Genomic DNA, 23,680 nt, shown 5'->3' on the forward strand with positions numbered 1-23,680 from the left:
GGGCTGGATTAGAGGGGAGCTGTGGTCCTGGAGCATGATGATAGAACAGACCCATATCCTCTCTCTCTCTCTCTCTCTCTCTCAATAAAGATTCTTTATTTCCAACTTCAAGTCAGGTTTTTTTTTTTCCTTACTGGAGCTCTACTCAGCTCTGGTTTATGGTAGTACAGGGGATTGAATCTGGAACCTCAGAGCCTCAGGCAGTAGCATCTGTTTGCATAACCATTATTCTATCTCTCCTAACCACCACATCTCCTCTCAACTTCTACTAAACAACAGTCCCTGAAACACCTTTGCATAGAATCTGTAGTACTGCTGGGGACATAGTTTTAAACACCTATATTATTGACCTGTAAGAGCCTTTCCTATGATTCTGTTGTTCTGACTTTAAAGCCTTCACTTCATGGTTCCAGATATAAAGGAACAATGAGCATTTCCATGTTCCCTTGCTTAGTCTTGTCTGAGCCCTGACCCGTTCCTCCTACATGCACCAGATACCCTTCTCTTCCCTCATTGCCATGCCTTGAAAACTGTTATTGTTGTCATCTTAAACCTCCGTACCCAAAATTTCCCACAATACCAGCATCTTTTGCCTCCAGTTTTGAGTTAGCCATGCTTTGGATGTAGAAATCTCACAAGCTGGGAATCAGGCGGTAGTACAGTAGGTTAAGTGCAGGTGGCACAAAGTGCAAGGACCAGCGTAAGGATCCTGGTTCGAGGCCCCGGCTCCCCACCTGCCAGGGAGCTGCTTCACAAGTGGTGAAGCAGGTCTGCAGGTGTCTATCTTTCCCTCCCCCTCTCTGTCTTTCCTTCCTATCTCCATTTCTCTCTGTCCTACCCAAAAACAACGACATCAGTAACAACAGCAATAATAACCACAACAAGGGCAACAAAAGGGAATGAATAAATAAATATTTAAAAAATTAAAAAATATATTTTAAAAAAGAAATCTCACAAGCCAATGCTCTTCTGTTTCTGGGCTTTGTTTCTTCTTCTCATCAAATGCAGCTTTTCTGTCATCCAAGTGTCATAAGGATTGTTGACTTGCAATGGAAGGAGGCTCTCAACCCATCCAAGAGCCACTTGGTGGTTCTCCAGGTAATTAATGAGGATGTTGGGAGGCACTGGAAATCCCTTTGGAACCTTAAACAAAGTAGCTATTATTCAAATTGCCTTGGGGCCTCTTCTACCTCAGTATGAAGGGGAGGACTGTTTTTTTTCTTAGGTGTGTCTGGACATCTGCTGGACACCAGGCTCCCCAGTTTTCTCTTAGTCTACTGTGTTGATCTTGATCTTATGTCATGTTGTTTCTGGTGGAAGAAGGAAAAGACCTTTATTTTAAGACACTCAAAACAACCAGGAACACCCTTTCTAGTCACTGGTATTTTAAGCATTGTGCTATTTGCCAATAAACCTGAATTTATATAGGGCATTTGGTTTTTTATTATTAGTGATTTAATGTTAATTTACAAAATTATAAGACAACAGAGGTACAATTCCACACCATTCCCACCGAGTTCTGTGTCCCCATTCCCTTCATTAGAAACTGCATTGGGAGAGTCATATGGTAGCGCAGGTGGCACAAAGCACAAGGACTGGCTTAGGATCCCTGTTTGAACCCCCTACTGTGCAGGGAGGTTGCTTCACAAGTGGTGAAGCAGGTCTGCAGGTGTCTATCTTTCTCTCTCCCTCTCTGTCTTCCCCTCCTCTCTCCATTTCTCTCTATCCTAACCAACAACATCAATAATAACTACAACAATAAAACAAGGGCAACAAAAAGGAAATAAGTAAATAAATAAATAAATAAATAAATAAATATTAAGAAAAAGAAAGAGGGGCCCTAGTCAGGGAGTCCTGAGATTTCCAAACAGACTTGATGGGCCTAGAACTCAAATAAATCCCTCTCTCCATTACTGGTCATTTCTATTAGGAACAACAAAATAGACCCCATAGAACCTTGCCCTCAACCTGGATCAACAATGGTAGAGAATGTTCCATCCTCCAGAGGGAGGATGGACAACATACTCTATGCTACACCTGAGGAAGATGGGTCAATATTGGGGCAGCATGGAATGTTCCTATTCATGACCACAGAATGTGAGCTCAGATCTAGAGGGATGCAGAGGTCACATTGGTTCCTAAGCTGAATATGGGCCCCAGAGCACATCAAATCGATGGGGTTTACAGTCAACAATATTTATACCCCTTTCCCATATTAGGGAGCTACTCTCTTCCCTGGTCCAGCTTTCTGGTCCTTTTTCTAGCCATAACATCATCTCCTCAGACAATAACTTTGATCCACCGGCATATCAGATTTCAGGCTCCCCTGAAAAAAAAGGAAAAAAAAAAATAGTATAGCCACAGGCCCTTTGGAATTTAACTAAAATATGCTTACTAGCTATCTACAAAATGGCACCTCTTCACCTGCACTATTCCAGCCTTTAGGTCCATGATTGGTCAACAATTTGTCTGGCTTTGTATGTTAACTCTCTTGTCAACCACCAGGTTCCAGATGCTACCATGATGCCAACCAGACTTCCCTGGACAGACAACCCCACCAATGTGTCCTGGAGCTCTACTTCCCCAGAGCCCTTCCCCACTAGGGAAAGAGAGAGACAGGCTGGGAGTATGGATCGACCTGTCAATGCCCATGTTCAGCGGGGAACCAATTACAGAAGCCAGACCTTCCACCTTCTGTATCCCACAATGACCTTGGGTCCATACTCCCAGAGGATTAATTCTGGTAGTGGGAATTGTGCGAAGGTGTACCCCTCTTATCCTATGGTTTTGTCAATGTTTCCTTTTTATAAATAAAAAAATTTTTAAACGAGAGAAAAGAAAAGAAAGAAAGAAACTGCATTGGTTCTCCAAGATCACAGATATGGGTTGACTATTATTTCTATAACTATCTATTTATATATATATTGCCCATTTTTTCTACAGTCTTGCCTTCTCTTCCTTTCTAAGTCACACCTACTGTTTCTGAGTGCCAGCCTCCTTTTAGTTATTATTTTAATTTTTTATTTTTATTTATAAAAAAGGAAACAGTGACAAAAAACATAAGAGGGGTACATTTCCACACAATTCCTACCCCCCAAACTCCATATCCAATCCCCTCCATTGGAAGCTTTCCTATTCTTTATCCCTCTGGGAGTATGGACCCAGGATTATTGTCAGGTGTGAAGATGGAAGGTCTGGCTTCTGTAATTGCTTCTCCACTGCACATGGGCATTGACAGGTCAATCCATACTCCTAGCCTGTCTCTCTCTTTCCCTAGTAGGGTAGGGATCTGGAGAGGCAGGGCTCCATGACACATAGTGGGATCTTCTGCCCAGGGAAGTCAGGTTAGCATCAACAACTATTTGAGGTTCGTATTCTAAAAGATGAAACTGAACCCCAATGAGAGTAGGTGATCCACAGGACAAAGTTAGTCAGGGCTGAATTTCAACCATTATTTAATGTCTCTAAAAGGCTTCTTTCTACTATAATACAATAGAAAATTAAAACACTGGGGGTCGGGCGGTGGCACAGTGGGTTAAGCGCATGTGGCGCAAAGCGCAAGGACCGGCGTAAGGATCCCGGTTCGAGCCCCCGGCTCCCCACCTGCAGGGGAGTCGCTTCACAGGCAGTGAAGCAGGTCTGCAGGTGTCTATCTTTCTCTCCCCCACTCTGTCTTCCCCTCCTCTCTCCATTTCTCTCTGTCCTATCCAACAACGAATAGCGTCAATGAGGGCAATAATAATAACCACAACGAGGCTACAACAACAAGGGCAACAAAAGGGGGGAAAAATGGCCTCCAGGAGCAGTGGATTCATGGTGCAGGCACCGAGCCCAGCTATAACCCGGGAGGAAAAAAAAGAAGAAAAAAAAAGAAAATTAAAACACTGCCAGTTCCGGTTATATTTATCAAAATCCTGACGATTATAGGCCAATTCAGCCCTTGATCTACATCCATACATGGCCTGAAGATTCTAGAATTGTCTACAAGCGCCCGCTTAAAATCAGCTAAGCCTGCTTCTTACACCCCCACCCCACTCCTTTTCAATCTCTACTTACGTCAGTTGTCAGTTGTTAATGAGACTCTTAAAATAGTCTCTCTCCACTCCACTAAAGAACCACTTCACATTCCAGGAGATATTACTCTTCCGCCTGGATAATGTACCAGTCAACATTCCCCAATTTAACTATCACTAAGTGGGAGGCCTTCCCTGGTCTTTCTCCTGCTGGAACACTATTTGCTGATGAGCAGAATTAATGTAAGACTAGTCTACTCTGACCTTATCTGAGAGTGTTCTGTTAGAAGTGAACATTTCTCAGGTTTTAGAAAGTAATTCGGGGGTCTCAGTGTTTTCCAGTAATGAGACTATAGCAGAGGCATTTCAGTGGTGCCTAAGTATAATGAACCCATCTGTGTGTCCAGGGGATTCCCCACCTCTTCTAAGCCAGAGATGTATCTGAAAGTCAGAGGAAAGGCTAAATCTTTCTTGGTTCTTTTTAGATGTGTCAACTGTGAATGGTGGTTTCCCAGTAGCCCGCCACCAGAACCCTGTGTCCTGGTGCCTTCCCAGCCCTCAGTGATCTTACTGTCAAGATCATGGAAAACTGACTAGAAAATTCAGGACTCAAACTATTATCTGTAGATAAATACTAGTAATTACAATGTTCCTTTTGAAGACATCTTTTCCAAAAGACTACCGCTCTTGTAGAGAATCTGCCAGTATCCAGTGGAGGTAGATGGCATAATGGTTATAGAAAGAGAATCTAATGTCTGAGGCTCTGAAGTCACAGGTTCAATCTCCTGCAGCACCATAAGCCAGAGCTGAGCAATGCTGTCATTGGGAAAAGAGAGTGGGAAGGAGGAGCTGCCAGTATCTAAAAAGATATTCATTAATTTAGATTATTCATTTAAGTGACTTCTGTGGTTCAGGCATGGAGCTCAACTTTCATGCTTCAATAGAGGGCATATTAGCAAGAACCCCTGCAATTACACAACTTAGACAGAAGCAGGAAATGTATCAGTAATACTCTCAGTAGCAAATAACATGAAAACTTAGCACATGGTTTTTTTGTTTGTTTGTTTTTTGCCTCCAGGGTTATTGCTAGGGCTCAATACCTGCACCACAAATCCACTGCTCTTGGGGGCTATTTTTCCCCCTTTTGTTGCCCTTGTTGCTTTATCATTGTTGTGGTTATTGTTGTTTTTGTCATTGATATCATTGTTGTTGAATAGGACAGAGAGAAATTGAGAGAGGAGGGGAAGACAGAGAAGGAGAGAGAAAGATAGACACCTGAAGACCTGCTTCATCACCTATGAAGCCCGAACCAGGATCCTTATGCCAGTCCTTGCGCTTCATGCCATGTGCTCTTAACCTGCTACACTACCTCCTGACCCCCAGCACATAGTTTTTTAAAAAGTACTCCAAACTTAATTTTTCTCCATAATAAAGTTTGTGAGTAGAGAGCCTATTACCATGGCTCAATCGTTGTCAAAACCCTTGTATGTTTCTCAAATCCTATTGCAAATCTTCAAGATAGTACATCTATGTTTAAGGTGAAAAGAGAGGACAGCGTAAAGCCAGTTGCATCTGGAACCAGTCATATATGATTATTTTACTCAGAAAGTGCTTTTTTTTTTTTTTCCATTACCAGAACACTGCTCAGCTCTGAGCTGAGCCATGGTGCTGGGAACTGAACCTGAGACCTTTGCAGCCTCAGGTATAAAATTATTTTTGCATAGCCATTATGTTATCTCTCCAGCCTTTCAGAAAGCATTTATAAGAAGTCCCTTAGTTGTGTGCTATCTGACCCTACAAGAAGAAAGAGAGAAAGAAGGAAGAAAAAAAAAAGGAAAAAAAAACAAACCCAGGAATTCATTTCATCTGGATTTTATGTTTGCTGGCACATGTCAGAAAAGAAAATTAGTTGCCTTTGTGAAATTATTTTCTTGAAAGCTAAAGTAAGGAAAAAAATATTTAAGAGCTCTCTGATATTTTTGCTATACATAAACCTATTTTGCCTTGGGAAGAATTCAAACAAACAAACAAACAAACAAAAAATCCCTTAGCTAACTTCTGTTTATTCTCCCTTGACCAAAAACAGTCACACAGACCAACCCCAACTATAAAGGAGGCTGAGAATGTAAGTATCTGGTGAATGAATCACAGTGACTTCAGTAACTAATCAACCTCTGAGACAAGGATATTGCCATCCCAAACAAAACCAGTGCAGTCAGAAGAATTCAGTATAGATAAAATCTTGGTATGCAAGGAGAGATAAGGGATAATAGATAGCAACTGAAACTGTCAACAGGGACGTTAATCAAGGCAGTGTAAACTCCTCCACAGACATGCTATGAACACTTTCCCATCCTGCACATCAGGCTGAGGGCACACCTTGGAGTCCCAGGTACAACTTGTTCATGGGAGAGCAGAGGACCAAACAAAACAAGAGATGCTCCTGAGTAAGTGGCAGCACTTTTGTATGTGCAACTGTTTATGAATCCTGGATTTCTAGTCTTATAATACTTGGCATTTAGAAATTTCTTTGCTCCATCTACATTAATTCCCTAGAATTAATACTTAATGATATTTTCTGTGGACAATGCATCTCTAATAGGGGCTTCTTTCTTTAATCAGCCTCTTGCTCTCTGCAAAGAAAGAAGCTTAAATGGGGGAACGGTTGAAGAAACTGTATTGTGTGTGTGTATGTGTGTGTGTGTGCCTCCAGGGTTATTGCTGGGTTTCAGTGCCTGCACTACAAATCCGCTGCTCCTGGAGGCTATTTTTTTCCCTTTTGTTGCCCTTCTTGTTGTTATTATTATTACTTGTCATTGTTGTTGGATAGGACAGGGAGAAATGGAGAGAGATGGGGAGACAGAGAGAGGGAGAGAAAGATAGACACCTGCAGACCTGTTTCACTGTTTGTGAAGCAATCCCCCTGGAGGTGGGAGCCGGGGGCTCAAACTAGGATCCTTACACCAGTCCTTGGGCTTTGTGCCAAGTGTGCTTAACCTGCTGCACTACCACTCGGCCCCCAAAATTATATTTCTTTACAGTGACATACACATAACAGTTAGAGTCAATGATACAATTCTATTTTCCTTTATTTATTTATTTATTTTATTAGTGATTCAATATTGATTTACAAAATTACATGTCAACAGAGGTATAATTCCACACTGTTCCCACCACCAGAGTACTGAATCCTCAGTCTCTCTACTGCGAGCTACAGCAGTTCTCCCAAGGTTGCAGACATGGATTAACCATTATCTCTACAACTATCTGTCTACGTTTGTACATAATTGCCCCCTTTTTCTTCCAGATCCAGTCCTCTCTTCCCCCTCCTCCAAGCCACTCATGACCTTATTACTACATCCAAATGTTCCACCCTTTTCCCTCCTCTCTCTGCGGGTCCTGATGGAGCTGGAGTTCAGAGCCCTCTTATCCTTTTCCTTCTATCACTTCTCATCCACTGGGAGTATGGATTAAGATTTTTTGGGGAGGTACAGAAAGGTAGGAGTTTGGGCTTCTGTAATTGCTTCTCTGCTGAACATGGGCGTTGTCAAGTGGATCCATACCCCCAGCTTGTTTCTATCTTTCCCTAGTGGGGAAGAGCTCTGGAGAGGCAAGGTTGCAGGATACGTTGGTGAGATCATCTGCCCAAAGAAGTCAGGGTGGAATCATTGTAGCATCTGCAACTTGGTGTCTGGAAAGCGGCAGGACATAAAGTGAGACAAAATGGATAACGAACAGGAACCAAAAAGTAGGAAGACAAATAAAGAGTTTGCCAAACTCAACAAGAGAACAAATAACCCCATCCAAAAATGGGGAAAGGACATGGACAGAATATTCACCACAGAAGAGATCCAAAAGGCTGAGAAACACATGAAAAAATGCTGCAAGTCTTTGATTATCAGAGAAAAGCAAATAAAGACAACAATGAGATACCACTTCACTCCTGTGAGAATGTCACACATCAGAAAAGGTAGGAGCAGCAAATGCTGGAGAGGTTGTGGGGACAAAGGAACCCTCCTGCGCTGCTGGTGGGAATGTAAATTGGTCCAACCTCTGTGGAGAACAGTCTGGAGAACTCTCAGAAAGCTAGAAATGGACCTACCCTATGATCCTGCAATTCCTCTCCTGGGGATATATCCTAAGGAACCCAACACACCCATCCAAAAAGGTCTGTGTTCACATATGTTCTTAGCAGCACAATTTGTAATAGCCAAAACCTGGAAGCAACCCAGATGTTCAACAACAGATGAGTGGCTGAGCAAGTTGTAATATATATATATAAATACTACTCAGCTATAAAAAATGGTGAATTCACCATTTTCAGCCTATCTTGGAGGGACCTTGAAAAAATCATGTTACGTGAAATAAGTCAGAAACAGGATGAATATGGGATGATCTCACTCTCAGGCAGAAGTTGTAAAACAAGATCAGAAGAGAAAACACAAGCAGAACCTGAACTGGAGTTGGCATATTGCACCAAAGTAAAAGACTCTGGGGTGGGTGGGTGGGTGGGAGAATAAAGCTCCAAAAAGGATGACATGGTCACAGCTGGAAGCATCACAGGCTGCACTCATTTGAGGACCAATCTTCCTCAAGTGGCAAGGCAGGATACCCCAGTCTCTACCACTGCTGCTTTATGGTGAGGGCAAGGTCCTGGGAAGGCCCACAGGAGGGCTTGTGCTGATGTTCCTGATAGAAGTGACCAGTGGTGATGCAGAGAGGGGTCCAATAGAGGTCAAGGCCCATCATATTTGTGTGGGAAAGTATTCCCTGACTAGGGCCCCAGATGGTGAGGTTGTTTGATATTGACCAAAAGGGGCATTATTAAGTGAGCCAGTCAATGATACAATTCTATATGTGCTAATATAGAAAAATCTCAGGTGTTTCTTAGTTAAAAAGGCAAATTGCATGGCAACACATATAACAATACCATCTATGTATAAGATAATGTCTTTTTGTTGTTGCTTTTATGTTTTTATTTCTTTTATATATTTTACTTATTAATGGATAGAGACAGAGAGAAATTGAAAGGGGAGAGGGAGATAGAGAGGGAAAGAGTTAGAGAGAAACCTAACAGCCCTCATTCATCACTTGTGAAGCTTTCCCCCTGCAGGTGGGGACCGGGGCTTGAACCTGAGTCCTTTTGTACTGTACAGTGAGCACTTAACCAGGTGCAACACCACCTGGCCAGTGAGCTAACTTCTCTGGTGGTTAGAAAATACGGTTTTATTATTATGTGGGAAACTGGAAAATGTTATGCATGTACAAACTATTATATTTACCATCAACTGTAAAACATCAATCCCCCAATAAAAAAAATAAATTTAAAAAAAGAGATGAGTGGCTTAGAGAGTTGTGGTATGTATTCACTTGCTGGGAAAAAAAAAGACATCCCAAAATTCTTTGATATATTTAGTCTCTCTCCCCTGGACTGTGGACTGGACTTAGTGATTAATTATTAATTATTAGGATAAAGCAGAAATATATTTTTATTTCTTTATTGGGGAATTAATGTTTCACATTCAACAGTAAATACAATAGTTTGTACATGCATAACATTTCCCAGTTTTCCACATAACAATACAATCCCCACTAGGTCCTTTGTCATCCTTTTTGGACCTGTATTCTTCCCTCCACCCACCCCAGAGTCTTTTACTTTGGTGCAATAAGGATAAAGCAGAAATCTTCCTGTGTGATTTCAGGGACCAAACCGTAAATAGAACTATAGTTTTCTCTTCATTCACCTACTTAGATTTTTCATTTAGGGGAAGTTAGCAGATATGTCAGAAGGACAACTAAGCAACCTATGTAGTAAGCCATGTGGAAAGAAATGGAAACTTCCTGTCAGTAGTCATATGGGTGAGGCATCTTAGAAGAAGGGTCTGCACTGCCTATCAAGCCTTCAGATAATTGCAATCACTGCCAACATCCAGCTGTCCAAGAGGCCATGTGTTAGAATCATCCAACTAAGCTATTCCTGGATTCCCGACCCACAGTATCTGTAATACAGTAAATGCTTGCTATTATTGTAAAGTCACTGAGTCTGGGTGGAATTTGTAATGGAACAATGGGTAACTAATATGAACTCCTTACTTGCAGATGTAATAATAAGACAGAAGTTCTTATTCTTGTTAGTCACTGTTGCGAAATGACCAACACTTAGCTGGAAATGGTTAATGCTTAGTGAAGAAAGCAAAGAGGTGAAAAACAACTACTGGATAGTTTTGTTAGGTTGTGGGATTTAGAGAATGGAAACACACAAACTTGCCAATAACATAAAAATAAGGAAGAAATAGCCAAACAGTCTCTAAGGCTTTGTGAGAACTATGGTGGGAGGATGGGAGCACAGAACTTAGTGGTAGATGCTGTGTATAACTATACCCTGTAATCTTTTAACCTTATAAACCTCTATTAAAACACTAATAAATAAGTATACTAACATCTAATCCTCACAGCAATCTTAAAGAAGACAAATAGTATTCCTGTTTTACATAAAAAGAAACTGCAACACTAAGAAGCAAAATAATTAACCCAAGGGCATCTGATATTTAACTTGAACTCTAATTGAAGCCTGACAATCTTAGAATGATTAACTGCAATTTCTTCTACTATACTGTACTATACTATACTAGTCTACATATACTATGCTGTCATGTGTGTGTGTGTGTGTGTGTGTGAGTGTGTGCATGTACTGCAGTTGTTGTAGTGTAGTTGTGTGGAGTGTTCATACAAAAAGCATAAATGATACATGTTGAATTATTGATCATACTTACTTCTGGGGACAGGGGTAGAATTGAGAAATTGGATTTTAATTTTTCTCCTCAGCCTACTTCTTCATTGTCTGAAGGTTTCCACAACCAAAAGAATGTATTGGTGCAATATTTATATCATTAAAAATTTAGCTGAGGTGGCTAACAGATGTATGCTATTCAAAAGAATGAAGTGTTAGGGAAAGAATGGAAACACCTGATAAAATACAGGTTATCAGCCACAAATTTGCTTTGGAGTGAAGCAGATGGCTTGGCTTGTGGATTAGGATTTGTGGGCATAGAGGGAGCACTCCCATAAAGACCCCCTTCCCCACTTCCTCCCTTTCCCTACCACCATGACACCCATGCAGAGTGTCCTCCCTGACCCAAATAACTCTTGCCAGGCATGCCCCGGAGTCCAGCCACCTCCTCCATAACTGTCCACATGCTTGTCAGAGTGTGACATATGATATCCTATCTAGAAATCACAAGTAGGACAGTTGGCCAGGACACAGGGAAGCTATTGCAGTCTGGACTAGGTTCTGGTTCAGAAACAGACTGTGAGAGCAGAATGAGGGGGGTTCTCCCCCTTGTGACAAGGAAGGGCCATTGGTTGTTGTACTCCCTGACATTGTCCTTGTCATGGTGGGCAAGGCATATTTAGCACCTGGCCTGTGACAGAGCTGTTATTGGAACCTGACTATCTTGGTAACTTCAGACCATTGGTTACAACCTAATTCCATTTATTTTTACTCCACAATTTGTAGAGTGGTGATAAGAATGATCTTTCTGATGCAAGACAGGATTAGAGGAGCCTGTCAGGCTGACTTATAGTCTGTATACCAGGTGATAGATGGCCTTGAACTGATATGTGAGAAGCCATACCATCACCCACAACCCTCCCACATGGCTGCAGCATGACTGGCAATTCATCTGCCTTGTAGGAACAGGGCTGTCCTATGTGAGTGTCAGACACCTTATGGATAAACCCATGAAGACGTCGTTAGCCTAACCCATTTAAGAAACCAGAGAGTTGATGAAATAGCTCACTGGCATAGTGTGCTGCTTTGCCAAGTACATGACCTAGATTCAAACCTGATCCCTACCACATAGGAGGAAATATTAGTGCTGTGTTCTCTCTCTCTCTCTCTCTCTCTCTCTCTCTCCTGCTTTTCCCTCTCCCTCCCCCTCCATGTAGAATAATCCCTAAAAATCTATTTTTTAAACAGTTGTTTCCTATTTGTGGAAGAGGGAGGAAAAAAGAGAGGGAAGAGGAGATGAAGTGGTGGGGGGGAGCAGGTGGTAGTGTACCCAGTTGAGAGAAAGTGTTGCCATGGGCAAGGACCTGGGTTTGAGCCCCCCTTCCCCAGCTCCCCACCTTGGTGGGGGGACACTTCAATAAAGGAGGTCTGCAGGTGTCTTTCTCCTCCATGTTTGTCTCCTCCTCCCCCTGTCAATTTTTCTCTGTCCTTGAAAAATAAAATAGGAAGAAAGAAAGAAAGAAAGAAAGAAAGGAGGAAAGAAAGAAAGGAGGAAAGAAAGAAAGGAAGAAAAATGAATCACCGGAAGCAGAATTGGATTTGTACTGCCTGCACTGAATCCCAGAGATAATACTAGTGGAAATAAAATAAATAAATAATTGTATTACTATTGATGTATTTTTGTAGTTCTTTCAGTAGGTGTTTGATGTATTTAGATGGGTCCTCACTGGGTGCATAGATGTTAATAACTGTTAAATCTTCTTGGTTGATCTTGGTTGATTGATCCTCTAATCATTATATAACCTAGCCTATCTTTTATTCCTTTATTTAATTTAAAGTCTATTGTGTCAGAGATGTGAATGGCTATTCCTGCTCTTTTTTTGTGGTCCATTAGCCTGTAGGATAGTTTTCTATCCCTTCACTTTAAGCCTGTGTTTATCTCATTGGGTCAAATGGGATTCTTGCAAGCAGCATATGGTTGGGCTGTGTTTTCTGATCCATCCTCCCACTCTGTGCCTTTTGATGGGTGAGGTTAAGCCATTGACATTTGTTGACATTATAGATTTAATGTACTGTAGTGCCATTATTCTACAATTTTTTATTTGTTCTGATATATGGCAAGTATTATAGTGATGTTCTTGTTTATAAGAGATCTTTTAAAACCTCTTTCAGGGCAGGCTTGGTGATGGTTACCTCCTTTAACTGTTGTCTGTCTGAGAAGGTTTTGATCCCTCCATCTAGTTTGAATCAAAGTCTAGCAGGATATATTATCCTTGATTGAAACCCTTTTTCATTCAGAGCACGATAGATATCTTGCCATTCTTTTCTGGCTTTTAGAATTTCAGTGGAGAAGTCTACTGATAGTCTTATGGGTTTTCCCCTGTATGTGACTTTTTGTTTTTCTCTTGCAGCCTTTAGGATCCTTTCTTTATCCTTACTTCTTTTCATTGTAACTGTGATGTGTCTTGGTGTCTTCAGGTCTGGGCTGATTCTGTTTGGGACTCTCTGAGCCTCTTGAATCTTAATGTCCTTTCTACTGTTTAGGTCTGGGAAGTTTTCTTCTATAATTCCCTCTAGAATGTTTACTTCCCCTTCCTCTCTTTCTTACTCTGGCAGGCCAATTATATGACTGTTACTTCTTTTGAGATCATCCCATATGTCTCTGTTGTTGTTTTCAGTGTCTTTCAATCTCTTTTTGAGCTCTTTTACTTCTTTCTTTATTTTGTCTGACTAATTCTGTTTTCTGTTTCTGTTAGCCTGCTTTCCCTTCCCTCAGCTTCTTTCTTAAGTTCAGTTACAGTATTAGCTTGTTCTGCTAATTGACCTTTTAATTCAACTATTTTAACTTTCAGTTTTACCTTGAGGTAGCTCGTGTTTGCCTTGAGGTTCTCATCTGTTGTTTCCCTAATTCTGATAGCCCTTTCCTCCATAGTTGTCTTCATTTCTGTGATTATTAGGACTTTTTATTGCTTGCATACTTTTCTTTTCTATGGTTACTTCTGACTGAATTGGAGTTTTGTCAGGAAATTGTGAGGATGTGGTAGAGCCTGGCAGGGCTTGACCTGAGGAGTGTGTCTATCCTATCAGTCTCTCTCTCTACCGAGAGGTTGAGCAAGGAGGGACAGGAGTAACCCCCAAAAGTTTGCCCTGTCTTATCAGACTCCCTGCCTCACAAAGCACCCCGCATTCCTGATACTATGGCCATTAGATAAAAAGAAAGAGGGAGATGTTGGGAAATTGTGAGGATGTGGTTGAACTCTGCAGGGCTCACAAAGCACCCTGCATTCCTGATTCTATGGCCTATTACATAATCATTGTTTTGCCTGAAATATCCCTACTCATTCCATTCCTTTTATCTATCTTATTTCTACCCTCAAGACCCTCCCAGCCTGCAGGGTATTGTTTAATCCTACCAGTTACAACCCTTGCAGCAGTTGCTAAGGAAGTTTCTACCTTCCCAGCCCCTTTTGCCTTTCTCTGCCCCTTTCTTAGCCATTTCCCTTTCTGACTTGCCACTTCTGGGTATGCCCTTTAAAAGCCTTGGCTCTCTGATCAATAAAGAAGTGTATTTCCTTGCTGCTGCTGCCACGTTTGGTTCCTGAGTCATCTCCCTCGTGTGGCTGAGTAAGTAGCAGCGCAGGCTGGCTCCGGTCGAGTTCTCTCCAACCCAGAGAGTACACACCCTGAAAGAGGCACCCCCATGCTAGCCTGGCAGGGTTTCTTCTGGGCTCCTGTCTTGATTCACTGTAGTATCAGTTTTATTTGCTCTTGATTTAACCATTTCCTTTTTTTTATGTGTTTTTTATTTTTCTGTTCTGTCGTTCTTCAGTTGTTGTGTTGTGAGTACAAGCCATGCTATATTAAATACCTTTATGACAAATATAGTCACTGAACCTCAGAAATTACAACAATAGTAACTTAAGCAAGGATTGATGCAGTTCAACCAATACCAGTTAGCCAAACAACAGCTCCATTCCAAGAAAAAATAGCAACCAAATCCAAAGGAAAAAGAAAGAAAAAGGAAAAAAGGGAAAGCAAGAACAGACAATTATGCAAATCTACTGTCCACTGTAAATAGTAAGAGGAGAAAGATAGTAAGAGGAGAAAGGGAAGTAGAGAACAGAGAAAGATACACACAGAGAGAGAGAGTTCACTGTGAGTCAGATTTCTTCCCAAAAATAATTCACAAATGAGTATCAGTGAATTCAGAAATCAAAAGATGGGGAGTTGGGCAGTAGCACAGTGGGTTAAGCACATGTAACGTAAAGTGCAAGGACTGGCATGAGGATCCTGGTTCAAGCCCCTGACTCCCCACCTACAGGGGAGTCGCTTCACAGGCAGTGAAGCAGGTCTACAGGTGTCTATCTTTCTCTCCCCATCTCTGTTTTACCCTCCTCTCTCTATTTCTCTCTGTCCTATCCAATGACAGCAACAACAACAACAATAATGATAACCACAACATTGATAAAAAAACAAGGGCAACAAAAGGGGAAAAATGGTTTCCAGGAACAGTGGATTCATGGTGCAAGCACCAAGGCCTGGCAATAACCCTGGAGGAAAAAAAAAAAAAAAGAAATTAAAAGAAGGAGGGAGAAAAGAAGACAAGAACAACAACAACAAAAAAGAGCAGTGAAAGGAAAAAGGTTTTTTTGTTTTTACTTTTTTAGCTAGGAGGAGGGAGAAAGGAGAGTGGAGGGAAGAGGAAGAGAGAAACAAGTTCCTCTCACACTGGATAGGACACCCAGTAACCTAGCAATGGAGAAAACAACAACAGTTAATTTTGGTCAACCTGAAGGAGGGGACAAAAGAGGCACACGTATATAATAATAAAATAGAATAGATTAAGAAAAAAAAAACTCTAACAGTCAGTCTGCAGCTTGGAGTGCTCCAGATTGGCTGCAGGCAGCCTGAGCAAAGACAGCCAGTTGTAAGAAATATCAACAAAAAAGAAGAAGAAGAAGAAGAAGAAGAAGAAGAAGAAGAAGAAGAAGAAGAAGAAGAAGAAGAAAGAAAGAAAGAAAGAAAGAAAGAAAGAAAGAAAGAAAGAAAGAAAGAAAAAAAAAAAAAGAAAGAAAGAAAGAAAGAAACCTCCAGGTAGTCTTTCCCAGACAGGGATGAGATGAGGCTCAGGTATTTTGTCACTCAAATTGAGCTCCAGCCACTTAGAAAAAAAGAGAAGGAAAACAAAAAGGGAGAGGTTTGGAATGACACCCTTGGTGAGGGAATCTTAGTAAAGAAAATAGATCAACAGGGAGCCTGCTAGGAGGCTGTCCGGCCCCTAGGGGCTGGTTCTAGGGTTGGGGGGAGGGGTGATCTTCAGAAATAAACAAAAGAGTTCCTTTCTAGGACCCCTTATTCACCCTCCTGCTGACAGCCCAATATCCTACCCTGTCCAGAGAATCCCAAGAATCACAAGCTGCTGTTTGTTGGAGCTTAAGCCAGCTGCTGCTTGCAAGTCGCCATCATCACATTTAAATTTTTGTGTGCTTCTTTTGTCATGGGCACAACCCAGATTTGAGCATGGCCCCCATCACACTATTTAAATGTTATGATGTCTTCCTGTCTCTGCTTTTCTATTTTTCAATCTAGAAAAAGTCAGCCTGGAGCTAAAGTCCCCAGGACAAGCAATAAATAAACAAAATCCTCCATCACCATTTAGAGGTAGTAGTAACACTTCTTTCTGTGTTTTGTTTGTTATTCTGGTTTCAATAATGGTTTATAAGATCATAACATTTTAGGGGTTCCACACCATATCTCCCAGCAAAGTTCTGTGACACTCCTACCCCCAACCCCTCAACTATAACCACTAGACTTCTTACAAAGTCCTAGAAACAGTTGGTCACTTTGTTTTTATTTTTTGCAAGTTCATGTGCTTTAATTCCCTATATTCTGCATATGAGTGAAACCATCCAGTGTTTGTTTTTCATTTCCTTCCTTACTTCCTTAAGCAAAATAACTTCTAGTTCCATGCATATTGTCCCAAAGGACAATATTTTAACTTAAGAGTAATATTCCATTGAATATATGTCTCATAACTTCTTTATCCAGTTGTCTGTCAATGGACATTTAAGTTGCTTCCTCTACCTGCATTTTCTATTTGACTTTCTGGTGCATAGATATAATGGTGAACTTACAGCAACCATCTCAGTCACAAGAGTTAGGGCAGCATCTTTCAAAAGATGAAACAGAGATGTGGAACAAATCTGAATCTCTCATGGCTTCATTTAACTACCACAACCAGTGTTTTATGAGACAATGAAACCTTGGAGATGGAAACCATTATTTCGTGTTTCCTGTCTCATGAAGCCAACACTGATTCTATTGATTACAAGGTACAAGTCCAAATTCTACGACTGCCTGGAAACCTCCAGATTTCTGTAGGAATGTGATCCAACTGCTACCTACTTGACAATCCCAAGCATTTCTTTAGTCCCCATCAGATGTCACTCACCAAGTTGCAAACACTACTATGATTTCATCTTGACTTCCCTGGGCAGATGTCATCACCAATGTGTCCAGAAGTCTCACCTCTCCTGAGCCCTACCCCACTAGGGCAAGATAGAAACAGGCTGGGGGTATGGATCTACCTGCCAATGCCTATCCCCAGTGGAGAAGCAATTAAAGAAACCAGAACTTCCTTCTCCTGCACTGCAAAAAGAATTTTGGTTCATACTCCCAGAGGGATCAAGAATAGGGAAGCTTCCAGTGGAGGGGAGATGGGACACAGAACTCTGGTGATGGGAACTAGCTGTAATTAAACCCCTGTTATCTTAAAATCTTGTAAATCATTATTAAATCACCAAAAAGTATTGTGGTATCCTTACTGACTGTAACTTCTTCATCAGTGAGCCCTTTGAATTAAATACACACACACACACACACACACACACACACACACACACACACACATATATATCACCCTTCCTTTAGCTTTGCATAAGCCATTAGCTTTTCCGAGGGAACACTGATTCTATTACTGGCCAGCTATCACCCATCCACCTATTTCTCCATTCGATGGTGTGCCACTGAGGACCTACTACATGTTCTTAACTCTGTACCAAGCCCCCACTTTGCCTCACCAGAGAATAAAGTGAAGAAGGATTTAGGAGTTAGGGAATAACTGAAAGAAGAGCTATAATCCTAGATTCTTCTCTGACACAGTTAAATTATAGTTAACAACTCAGTTCTCCCACAAAACTTACCAGAATCCCCCAATTTTCTGGCCATCCTGAAGCATATATTTCCCTAGAGACACACTGTGGTCTGCCCAGAGAGTGAGAAGTTACAGACAAATATTGTTCATCTTTCTGAACCATCAGGGAACATCAAGTCTGAGGGAGAGGGTGAGTTAAGTAATAAACCGGTCAGTGACTTAAAATATTAATTTAGATTGAATCAACATGGGCATTTTAGAAAGAAAAGAGGATGTAAGTGATTTCTAAGAAACATCAAGCTTTGCTTAGATGGATTAGAGAGGGATAGATCTTTATCCTCTTTGGTCACTATGGAAACCATGGGAGGATATTCTGAGAACTTCTTTCAAATCCTATGTTCTAAGTTGTACTGTCTTGATGGCTCTTACTCCTGTGTAAAGTATATAATCTCTGGAAACCTGGTTTCTCTCCTGGGAAAGGAAATGCCATTGTTAATAGCCAGTTTAATCACAGTTAACTCTCTAGATGGTAGGTGATATTGGCTGGGCAGAAGTAAAGATATCTGGAAAAACTTGATGTGGAGACTCAATAAACAGATTTTTTTGGGGAGGGGTGGGAGGGCAGTGGTGCACCCAGTTAAGCACACATAGTACAATGTACAAGGACCCACACAAGGATTCGGGTTCAAGTCCCCACTCCCCACCTGCAAGGGGGACGCTTCACAAGCAGTGAAGTAGGTCTGTAGGTGTTTATATTTCTCTCTCTCTCTCTCTCTCTCTCTGTCTTTCCTTCCTCTCAATTTCTCTCTGTCCTATCCAATAAATTGGTGGAAAAAAATGGCTGCCAGGAGCAGTGGATTCATAGGCACAGAGCCCCAGTGATAACTCTGGAAGCAACAACAAAAAAAATTAATTTAAATAAACATTAGTTTTTATTCAATAATAAATACTTACTAGTAAAAATAAAAAATAGCAAGCAAGGGGGACCAGAAGATGCCTCACTCTGTTGAGCACACACTTTACAAAATACAAAGACAAGGGTTTTTTTTTTTTTTTTTTTACAAAGACAAGTTTTAAGATCCCACCACCCCATCACATGGGAGCACCACCCAAAGATGAAGCTCCACAAGCCAGGAAGGAGTTGTCTCTCCCATTCTTCTCTCTCTCTCTCTCTCTCTCTCTCTCTCTTTTTAACAACTTAAAATTATTTATTCTGCTATAGACAATTTTGAGAAATATAAGTCTTAAACTGGGAAAATATTTTCCATTTACATATCCACAAGAGTTATGTGTTGATGATAGCTGAAACGATCTGAATTTAAGAAAAATAAAATGAGTGTTAAAGCTGAAGAAACGCAAAGCAGAAATTGCCTGAGTTTGGAGTATGGCACCAAAGTAAGAAAGCAGAAGTATACTAGAGTTTGCAGTGAGTACCTCCCTAATACTTCCTCTCCACTTTTCCAAGCTTTGGGTCCATGATTGCTCAACAATTTGTTTGGCTTTGTATGTTAACTCTCTTTTCAGTCACCAGGTTCCAGGTGTCATCAGGATGCCGGCCAGACTTCCCTGAAGACACCACCAATGTGTCCTGGAGCTCAGCTTCCCCAGAGACTCATCCTACTAGGGAAAGAGAGAGGCAGACTGGGAGTATGGACCGACCAGTCAACGCCCATGTTCAGCGAGGAAGCAATTACAGAAGCCAGACCTTCTACCTTCTGCAACCCACAATGACCCTGGGTCCATGCTCCCAGAGGGATAGAGAATGGGAAAGCTATCGGGGGAGGGGTGAGATATGGAGATTGGGTGGTGGGAATTGTGTGGAGTTGTACCCCTCCTACCCTATGGTTTTGTTAATTAATCCTTTCTTTAATAAAAAAAATAAATTAATTAATTAAAAAAAAAAAAGCTGAAGATGCCAATTGCTAACGAATATGGAACACAACGGGAACTCTGATGAGGCTACAAATGATGTAAATACTTTGGGAAACAGTTTGTCTGCTTCTTATAAAGTTGCACTCACAGGTATTTTTCTTAGAGAAATAAAAGTTCTGTACACATACCATGAGATCCCATTTATCTAACACTCTAGCAAAAACAAAATTCAAGGACAAAGAACATATCAGAGCTTCCCAGTGTTTGTAGGAAAGAAATGTAACTGATTACAGATTCACACACAGATGAATTAATTTTGTGATCAATTTGATTGTAATGATTAATGACTATATGTGCATTTGCCAAAAATCATAGAACTCTACTTGCAATATGCAAATTCTATCATATTTAATTTTCTAATGGATTTTGCAAATTCATTAAAGAGTGGGGTGGGAAGTTGTTCAACTGGTAGGGCAACCCCCTTTCTATGTCTCTCTCCGTCTCTACCTCTCCCCCCTCTATCTGGGGCGGGGGGGGGGAATAGTCTGCCGAGAGTAATAGAATCATTCAGGCACCAAATCCTAGTGAAGTCTTGGCAGTTAAATAACAAATACTGGGGGCTGGGTGGTAGCGCAGCAGGTTAAGCACATATGGTGCAAAGTGCAAACACTGGCACAAGGATCCCGGTTCCATCCCCCAGCTCCCCACCTGCAGCAGGGGTCACTTCACAAGCAGTGAAGCAGGTCTGCAGGTATCTATCTTTCTGTCCTCCTCTGTGTCTTTCCCTCCTCTCTCGATTTCTCTTTGTCCTATCCAACAACAACATCAATAGCAATGATAATAATAACTACAACAATGATAAAACAACAAGGACAACACAAGGGAAAAATATAGCCTCCGGGAGCAGTGGACTCGTGGTGCAGGCACCGAGCCCCAACAATAACCCTGGAGGCAAATAAATAAATAAATAAATAAATAAATAATAAATACTAATATACGTTTACTATCTACCAAGCATTTGTGAGGGAAATAAAAGAACAGAAGCGAGCATCTTAGATTTGTGCCAGGCACTGGCCAAGTACTTTCATACACATACACATTTTCCTGTTATCACAGACAAATAAAAGCAATCCTTGTCTTTTAGGTTCAAGGCAGAGAGCACCTAATATAAGCACCAAATGGTGTTTAGAGCTTCGAGTCATTGGGTCACCATAGCAAGCACCGAAATTGGTACTGCTCCAAGTGTCTTCCTTTAAAATTCACTCCCTTTTATTTACAACAATGCATTCTGTGACTTCTTGGTAGATATGTATCACAGTCAACTAGCAAAAACAAGAGACAATGTAGGCAACCGACAGTCACCCAAACCCCACTACTTCTAACATCCTCTAGCCCATAGCACCATATCACTGCATCTTCTGTCACTTTTACATTTAGACCATGTGCCACAGCTGAAATTCTGACTGTATCCCTTGTCAACTGCACAATCTGAAAGAAACCACTTAGCCTCTATAAACTTCATTTTCGAGGAATAAAACAACTACTTCCATGAAGCCTAGCTGATTGTTTCCTTACATATTAAATTAGCAAGAAGAAGATCATTCCAAATTTATGCAATTGAATGAGGCACTACACCTAGGTCCTTAGCACATTACCTAGGACATAGAAAACCAGTAAAATTGTTATAATAATGCTTATTATTATTAGCTTCCTAGTGCTCTACATAACCTTTTACCAGAGCTAGAACACTGGTTTATTTTGCTACTTGGTATGAGTCATCTCCTGTCATCCCTTTGGAATAAACATGAGAAAGCCAGTAGGAGTCAGTGAACCACAGAAGCAGGTTGGCTGTCAGCTGGAATAATGCATTTTTAAGGATGGTAATGGAACTACTCCTAGATGGTGAGGTGTTGTACTGGGCCCTCTCCAGTCCTCTTTAAGAATTCATCTTCGGTGGCTGGGCAGTAGCACAGTGGGTTAAGTGCAGATGGCGTAAGGATCCCAGTTTGACCCCCCCCCCCCCCCCCCCCGGCTCCCCACCTGCAGGGAGGTTGCCTCACAAGCAGTGAAGCAGGTCTGCAGATATCTATCTTTCTCTTCCCCTCTCTGTCTTCCCCTCCTCTCTCCATTTCTCTGTCCTATCCAACAACAATGACAACAACAATAATAACAACAACAATGAGGATAAACAACAAGGGCAACAAAAGAGAAAAATTAGTCTCCAGGGGAAAAAAAAAAGCCTCCAGGAGCAGTGGATTCATAGTGCAGGCACCGAGCCCTAGAGATAACCCTGGAGACAACAAAAAAAAGAGTTAATCTTCACATTACACTGAGAAAAATATCTAGTCCACTCCCCCTGCTGATTCTTCATGAGTTCATGAGTCCCCTAATATCCCCTGTAGACTCTAGAGGGGATATTTTCTCCTACATCAATGGAGAGGAACCAGTTCCAGTGTTTGCCTGACATCCAAAGGATGATGCCATCATTTAGTATGATCATTCCTTAACCTACTTTAACTTCTTTTCAGGGTGTTTATATGTGCATATCTGTGTTTTCCATTTCCAGCCCAAGTGAGCAAATTGTCCTTTAGCGTATTAGGGTTTTGAGGTATTAAAATTCATTAGAGAAAGGAAATAGTCTTTCCTCTTAAGCAGAAAGGCAGAATGTAATCATATGCTGGGTCCAGAGGCCTTTGAGAGAGAAGTTTCTGAAGAATGAGTTTATAACAGGGATGTCTAGCACAAATGAATTGATACTGAATATATTAGCCATTCTGGGTCTTTTATTTCAAAATAAAGATATTCAACCCCATGATCTAAGGTTGCTTCATTCATTCATGGAAAAACTGTTGGACTCCTGCTATATACTAGGTACTGGCAATGCCATGGTGATCAAGAGAATGGGACCTGCTCTCAGGGAGATTTGTTCTAGTCTTAACAACATCAAATAAAGAATCAACTTCAGGGGGTGGGCAGTGGTGCACCCAGTTCAGTACACATAGTACAAGGACCTGCACTAGGATTCCAGTTTGAGCCCTTGGCTTCCCACCTGCAGGGAGGGACACTTCACAAACAGTGAAGCAGGTCTGCAGGTGTCTATCTTTCTCTTTCCGTCTCTATCTCTTCCTCTTCTCAATTTCTCTCTACCCAGTAAAATAAAAAAAGGGGGGAGGGGGGAATGGCCACCAGGAGCAGTGTAGTGTAACCCACTGCACTTCCGCCCAGCCACTGAAAATTAACTCTTAAAGAGGACTGGAGAGGGCCCAGTACAATACCTCATCATCTAGGAGTAGTTCCATTACCATCCTTAAAAATGCATTATTCCAGATGACAGCCAACCTGCTTCTGTGGTTCACTGACTCCTACTGGCTTTCTCATGTTTATTCCAAGGGGATTTGTAGTGTAGGCACCAAGCCCCAGCGATAACCCTGGAAACAAACAAACAAAAAAATTTTTTAGACCGTGAGACATACCATGAAAACATATATATGAGATAATGAGATAATGCCTTAGATGGAGCAGAAGGACCCAGTTTAGGATAGTCAGACCAGGGCTCTCAGGAAATAACATACAGTCTGAGAACTTGAAGAAGAGCATTCTAGAAGAGGGTGTCAAGCAGAGGAAGTGTGCAAAAGCTGTGGAATTTTCACTAGAGGGGCCATAACAAAGGAACAGACAACGCTGCTTTTACATTTGCTATGATGACCTAGTGGATAAAGGGCATAACCCCACAAGTTCTCTATAAACAACCCTGAGTGCCTACTGGGTGCAGGTTCTGGGTCTCTAAGTCAGAATCACTGCTCTGAGCCAAGTGGCTGAAGGCAACAGAGAGGAATGCATGCTGACCTTTCTGAGAGGCAGTGACAGTGATGAATGGAAGGGGATTTGGACACTCGCCCTTGACTATAAGAG

At 41.4% G+C, this 23,680-nt stretch overlaps 1 long non-coding RNA gene across 1 annotated transcript; it reads right to left on the minus strand.

Moving 5' to 3' along the window:
- Window positions 1-959: 959 nt before the first annotated feature.
- LOC132541954 (uncharacterized) lies at window positions 960-23,542 on the minus strand. Its single transcript, XR_009553064.1, has 3 exons — window positions 23,460-23,542; window positions 23,044-23,196; window positions 960-1,310 (listed from the first exon to the last, which is right to left on the minus strand). It is a non-coding gene; the product is annotated as an uncharacterized LOC132541954 (long non-coding RNA).
- Between the last annotated feature and the right edge of the window lie 138 nt (window positions 23,543-23,680).

The sequence above is a fragment of the Erinaceus europaeus genome, chromosome 1 (genome assembly GCF_950295315.1).
Source record: "Erinaceus europaeus chromosome 1, mEriEur2.1, whole genome shotgun sequence".
Taxonomy (NCBI): domain Eukaryota; kingdom Metazoa; phylum Chordata; class Mammalia; order Eulipotyphla; family Erinaceidae; genus Erinaceus; species Erinaceus europaeus.